Source organism: Myotis davidii, unplaced genomic scaffold (assembly GCF_000327345.1).
Source record: "Myotis davidii unplaced genomic scaffold, ASM32734v1 scaffold10, whole genome shotgun sequence".
Lineage (NCBI taxonomy): Eukaryota > Metazoa > Chordata > Mammalia > Chiroptera > Vespertilionidae > Myotis > Myotis davidii.
The window spans coordinates 290,973-298,003 of record NW_006283544.1 but is presented as its reverse complement, the minus strand read 5'-3'; positions in this window follow the sequence as shown (position 1 = coordinate 298,003).

The following is a 7,031-nucleotide window of genomic DNA, read 5'->3' as shown; positions in this document are numbered from 1 at the left end:
CAGAGTGGTTAGGGCAATCAAGCAGGCAGGCAGAATGGTTAGGGGTGATCAGGCAGGCAGTCAGAGGTAGTTAGGGGTGATCAGTCAGTCAGGCAGAATGGTTAATTGCCATCAGGCAGACAGGCAAGTAATTAGGGGTGATCAGGCATGCAGGCAGGCAAGTGGTTAGGAGCCAGCAGTCCCGGATTGTGAGAGGGATGTCCGACTGACAGTTTAGGCCCTATCTCTGTGGCAGTCGGACATTCCCTGAGGGGTCCCGGATTGCAAGAGGGTGTAGGCTCGGCTGAGGGACCTTCCCCCGTGCATGAATTTTGTGAACCAGGCCTCTATTTGGTTAATAAAATTCTATTAGTTTCAAATGCACAATTCTATGGTACCTCATTTGTATATTGCGTTGTTGAAAAAACTAGAAAAACAAACAAAAACTCATAGACACAGATAACGGTATGGTGGTTACCAGAGAGAGGGGTTTTGTGGAGATAATAAAGGGTAAAGAGGGTCAAATATATTATACAATGATGGCAGAAGTTTTAAATTTCTACTGTTAATGACTTCCTTCACTTCTTGAAATCATAGTAATTATTTAGAATCCAGTTTAAACACCAACTCCTGACTAAAACCTCTAAATCTTAACCCTCTAAAACACACACATGGATGCCATACTTTCTTCCTATTGCATTTTTACACCACTCTTATTTAGAGCATTTACCATTCGTCCACAATTTACAGTCATTTCTACTAATATTTATCTCCTTCACTATAATTAACTGTCTTGTGAATGGGATTTTGACTTGTTTATTGTTCTATTTCCATGTGTAGTATATTTCCAGGAGGAGTGATTCATACATAGTGCTTAAGAGTTGCAGTTTTTGTTGTTTAGTTCTTTGTGGAATTAAACCCAAAGAGAATATAGACTATCATACAAGAGGTTTTCACAATCTCTTACTCAGACTTAGTCCAGCTTGTCATGAAATTTGAGCATCCATTTTCCCATATACATACACAGCTTTTCATTTGTTTTTCATTTCTTATACAGAGAGAACAGTGGGCACAAGGGGTTCTCTTCTCATAAGCCCTAATTGAGTCTTTGCTGGATTTCATGAAACAAATGGTTAGAATAATACTAACCCTGTATAAAACTGAGACAACTCATAATTTTAGTTGAGATGAGGCAAGAGAGAAATCACAGCAGACTGATTAGTGGAAACAGGCCACCCTGGTTTATTCAGAAAGGCTTGAGTGAAGGAGGTGTCAAAAACTCTGATAATATGAGCAACTTTGACTTCTATATTCCATCTTTTGTTTGAACAAACTCTCCAGGATTCAGTTGTGAATATCCTTTCCATTATTCTCTGAGTTAATATACTTTATTCTACTGTCAGAATCTGAGGAATACAGAAGCTTCAGTTCATTAATGTCTTCTTTGAACACATAGAAGAAAGGTTTCAAGCATATTATGTGCTCTTGGCATTTATTTAAAGGTTGATGAAGTCTGAGTAAACTGTAGCTGCATTTTAAAACTCATTTGACATAGAAGTTGCCTAATAAATGCAATGTGAATAGTGGATGAGTGACAAATATCACCATACTTTTAGAATGAAAACAGTTAAGAAATAATCTTTTTAGAATGTTTTTTTAAGTTCTAAAAATTATTCATGGTCACTTAAACCCTTCTTGCTGAATAAACATTCTGAATTCTAAAAGTTATATGTATTTCCATCTACTAAACAAAAATAAATGTGGGATTTCTTAATTTCTAAATCAAAGCAATTATAAGCAAAAATATTATTTTCAAAAGTTTTCCTGACCCATTAACGTTTCTGCACAAAACCAATACATAAAAGAATAATTTTTGTCAGGTTTAAACTAAAGTCATGGTAACACATGTGGGGCATGGTTTATTTACAGTCCACAAACACTCTTGAAGTCTCTTCGGAATGAATGTCAGGGTGAGCTGGTGTCATCCTAAACATAATGGCTATGAATAAGCTCCTTCTTTATAAAATAAACTAGAGGCCTGGATTAGGCTGAAATCGGCTCTCCAACATACCCTGTGGGGTCCCTGATGGCGAAAGGGCACAGGCCAGGCCGAAGGACCCCACCAGTGCACGATTGGGGCTGGGGAGGGATGTGGGTGGTTGGCCAGCTAGAGAGGGGCCAAGGGAAAGCTCCAGGGCATGTCTGACTCATCTCACTCAGTCCTGATTGACTGGACCTCAGCAGCAAGCTAACCTACCAGTCGGAGCGTCTGCCTCCTGGTGGTCAGTGCACGTCATAGTGAGAGGTTGAGCGGCCTTAGCATATCATTAGCATATTATGCTTTTATTGGTTGAACAAAACCGGACGACCAGACACTTAGCATATTAGGCTTTTATTATATAGGATTATATAGGATAATTAGACTAAGTTAATATCTATTCTCTAACTGGTCCACTATCGGTACCTTTGAAGATCGATGTCATTTTCTTTGCCTCTATGTTAGTAATGCCTGCTCATTTTGATAGGCCGATAGCTTGCAGGACACCATTTTGGGATATGTCTCAAAAGCAAAAATCACTAACATGTTTGTGCCTTTTTTCTCTAGTTTGATGCAATTGTGCACTTTTATTGGAAACAGAATGATGTAGAGGAGATTAGAGAGGGTGGGCTGTTGGATTTAAATAGGGATAGCATTTCCTACTGCTATTTGTTCTGAAATTCTAATATATTTGACTTACATCTATTGAGAATCCAGGATGTGTTCAACACTTTCTTAAAGGCCATGGAGAAAAACATGAGAGTTATAAAAGAAAGCAATAATCTAGTGATGGAGACAAATAAGTTTTCTGCAAGTTGGAGTGTGATTCATGCTGGGTAGAGGTATGCACAAAGTTTGAAGGGCGTGGAACAAGCAGTTTAGTTAACAATCTTAATTGCAACTGAAAAATCAGAAAGCCTTTCTGATAAAGGGACACCTGCATTGTGTCTTGAAGAATGGGAAGGTTTCAATAGGCAAATGTGGGAGATTCAGGTTTGTGGGAAGATGAAACACAGGGGCAAATGTTTAGAAACAGAAGAGTGCATATTAGATTGTATATTGAATTCATGGACATAGGAGAGATTATAAATTATGATTTATAATTATAATGTAATGTCATTGAAGACTGATGGAACATTCTTCCTTTGTTTTGATTTTCCACATAGTCTTTTATAGAATACAATTAAGACAAGCTAAAGAAGTTTTAGACTGAGATTGTTTTATAGCAATGCATCTTATATTTCAGTGGTGGAGACGTGGAAGTAGGGGAACTAGGTAGGATGCCATTTCACTTATTGGAGTGAGAACCTTAGGTGATAGCAATGAGAATTCAAAAGAGGAAAGCAATGTTAAATATACTATGAAGACCAAATTGAGAGCACTGAAACATCACTTGGGTGTGGAATGAGAGGGATGGAGGTGACCCAAATGTTTCTGAATAGAAACTTTCTAAAGAGAATTCCAAGATGGGGAACTTAGGAGAATTGCACACATGGGGGCTATCATTGTAAGAATTTCCACCTCCGGGCTTATACTTGGGATTGGAATGGGAAGGGAAGACTGTCATTGAGACAGTGGTGTAGTAAAAACCTGAGGAAGTACACAAAACTGATAATTATGCATGAAGCCAGGGTACACAACTGCAAAGTAGAGTGCCAAAGTACCAGATGAAGGTGTCAAATCTAGAGTATAAAGTCAGGAATCTAGGTCCTAAGAGAGAGAGCAAATACATGTGAGCCAAGAGTAAAAAGGGGGAGTTTCTAGGGAAAAATACTGTAATTGAGTCTCAGTGGCCAGGGTGAGTATGTAGGTCCAGCTTAAAGGACCAAGACAGGAAAAGCAACTTTACCTCTTTTGAGAAAGTTTGCGGTGATTATATAGATAAACTGCTGAAAATTGTATTTGGGAATTAAGAGAAAAGTTGAAAGCTAAAAATGGAGAGAATTTGGATTCATCTTCATAGAGATGGAGTTCATATCATGGGGAAGTATAGACCACCAGAGAAAATACAGTGAAGGGAAAAATGACACACAATGCAACTTTGGTGGAGTGGGTTCCAGAAAACTTGAATAGAGGAAGAGTTATAAGGCCACTAGGTATGAATTTTCCAGTCAAAAAACACCCCTAAGTTTACAAAAAATGTAACTACTCACTTTTCCATAACTAAACTTAAATACTCCCCCCCCCTTTTTTTGTTTCTGTAAAGCACCTTACTCTGTTGAATAAATTTCAGGATTTGCCAGATTTTCACCCACTGTTTCCCAGTTTAGTAGTTGGCAGAGAATGTGACACATGAACTAGTGATAAAATTAGGAGTAAGACAAACTCACATTTATGAGAAAAGGAAGAAATCTCTATAAGAGAACCTTGTCTTCCTTTTAACACTCACCATTTCTAGAAAGAATGATAGTGAATAAAAACAACTCACTAAAGAACCAAAATAACATTTCTTAGCAGTTTTTAGTTCTTGGCTTTTCTGTAAATCAGTGCATCATGTCAGCATGTATTTATTGATCATATATGATGTTGCTTGTTTGATCTACAAACTTATTTGCTCAGTGAAGTGGATTTCCCACATGGAATTCTCAACTTCCTTGTTATAATTATACTAGAGGCCTGGTGCACGAAATTTGTTCACTGAGTGTGTGTGGGGGGTGTCCCTCAGTCAAGACTGTACCCTCTCCAATCTGGGAACTCTCAGGGGATATCAGACATCCCCCTCACTATCCTGGACTGCTGGCTCCCAACCACTCGCCTGCCTGCCTGCCTGATTGCCCCTAACCGCTTCTGCCTGACAGCCTGATCACCCCCTAACCACTCCCTTGCCAGCCTAAGTGATGCCTAACTGCTCCCCTTCCAGCCCAAATGTCCCCAACTACCCTCCCCTGCCAACCCGGTTGCCCCCAAATGCCCTTCCCTGCCAGCCTGTTCACCCCTGCACTACCCTGATGATGTGAGGGAGGCCATCTTGTGGCGGCCATCTTGTGACAACGTTGCACCAGGGCATGGCATGAGGGCATGACACCACCTAGGATTTTATTATTAGGACTGAGTTCTGGCCCCCCCCAACTGCCCTTCCCTGCCAGCCTGTTCACCCCCAACTGCCTTACCCTGCAGGTCTGGTTGCCCCCAACTGCCCTCCCCTGATGGCCTGACCACCCACAACTGCCCGCCCCTGCTGGCCATATTGTGGCTGTGGGTGACGTCATCTTTGAAGGTGTGGCAGTCAATTACCATATTACCTCCTTATTGGCTGTGGGCACCACCATCTTTGAGGGCAGGGCAGTCAATTAGCATATTCCCTCATTGGCTTGGGTGCCACCATCTTTGAGGGTGGGGCAGCAATTAGCATATTCCCTCCTTATCTTTCAGGGTGGGGCAGTCAATTAGCATATTCCCTCCTTATTGGCTGTGGGCACCACCATCTTTGTGATGGCGTGAGGGCCAATTAGCATTTTCCCTCTTTATTAGATAGGATCTTTATTTTATTCACTGAATTCTCTTGTAATATTTTTTATTTCTATGTATTGATGCCCTAATGATACTAAAAACCCTTTAAATGTCAGAAGACTTTCTACCAAAAAAATGGCATAATGCTAGGCTCATGGGGCTTAATTAGAATATTAGATTAGCTAATTATGGGAAACAAAGTGGTTGTATGGGAAAACATCAGGAAACTTTTTATTCTTTCTGAAGTTTATAGTAGAATATAAAAAATAAATCTCATTAAAGATTGTATTTCATTAATCATATCCCAGAAAGAAAATGTCACCATGGGCTGGGATTTGGAGGAGGAGTTCTTGAAGAACTTTTAAACTGCATTTCTCTTAACAGTCCTCTCAATCACTATGAAATTATAGGATACTCCAGTGGAGCACAAGCTGGTTAAAACCCTTTGAAAATAAGTTCCAGGCAGAAAAACATAAAACAAACAAAAAATACTGTTTGTTTGTAGCATTGCAAAGATGAGTATGTTTCTATTCTGTTTATTTAGATCAGGGGATGATAAACTATTACAAGTAGGCCAAATCCAACCACTGTCAGTTCTATAAATAAAATTTTATTTGAAAACAGCCACACCCATTTGTTTACATGTTGGCTACTTTTGCAATAAAATGTGAGTTAAGTAGACCACAGAACTGAAAATATTGACTCTTTGACTCATTACAGAAAATGTATGTCAACCCTGATTTAGATGCTCTTACTGACTCTGCTCTCAAGTATTGATATGTGCTCTGCACACAGTAGTTGATAAATAAATACGACTGCTTAATTAACTCATTCATTCATCTGGTGTTGAATCTGCCTTATTTGGATTAAGTAGCAGCTTCAATAATAAAAACACAAAATTTAATATGGTTTCAAAATCTTCTTGTACATTTTCCAAATTCCAAATGACCAGAAATTATGGGGTGGGAATAAGAGAAACCAAAGCATTAATTTAAAAATTGTAATTGCTAGAATGGCCATGAGGAATGTTATTTTCTTACATTAACAAAACAAGTATTACTTGATTGATACCATCCTACTAAGTCCTATTATTTTTTTTTTTTACCTGGAATCAATGGATCTTTTAATAAATAAATAATGGTTGCATAATTGTAACTTACCTAATCCTATAGAAATTATAAATCCTACAAATATATTTATCAGTTCAAATACAAAAAACAATGTGGGAATAGATTTCCATGGGCAGTGTAATGTTGATAAAAACTGACTTCTGCTGATGAATCCCTCTGCTTCCTTTTATTGGTTCCCTTTTGCTTTGGAAGTGAGTTTGATGACCCAATGCAGTAGTTATTTTAGCTTAGATTTGCAAATATGACCTTCCCATCATTATTTGGCTATTATTATTATTTTTAATCAAAAAGCATCAATGCAGTTTATCTCAGTGCTTTTAATCTATGAGAATAACTTCTTAATGCTACATCAGAAGTCAATTCATCAATATTTAATTTGGAAAGCATAAGCAATTTAGCACAGGACTAGGTAACATACTAGAACAAAAACAAAC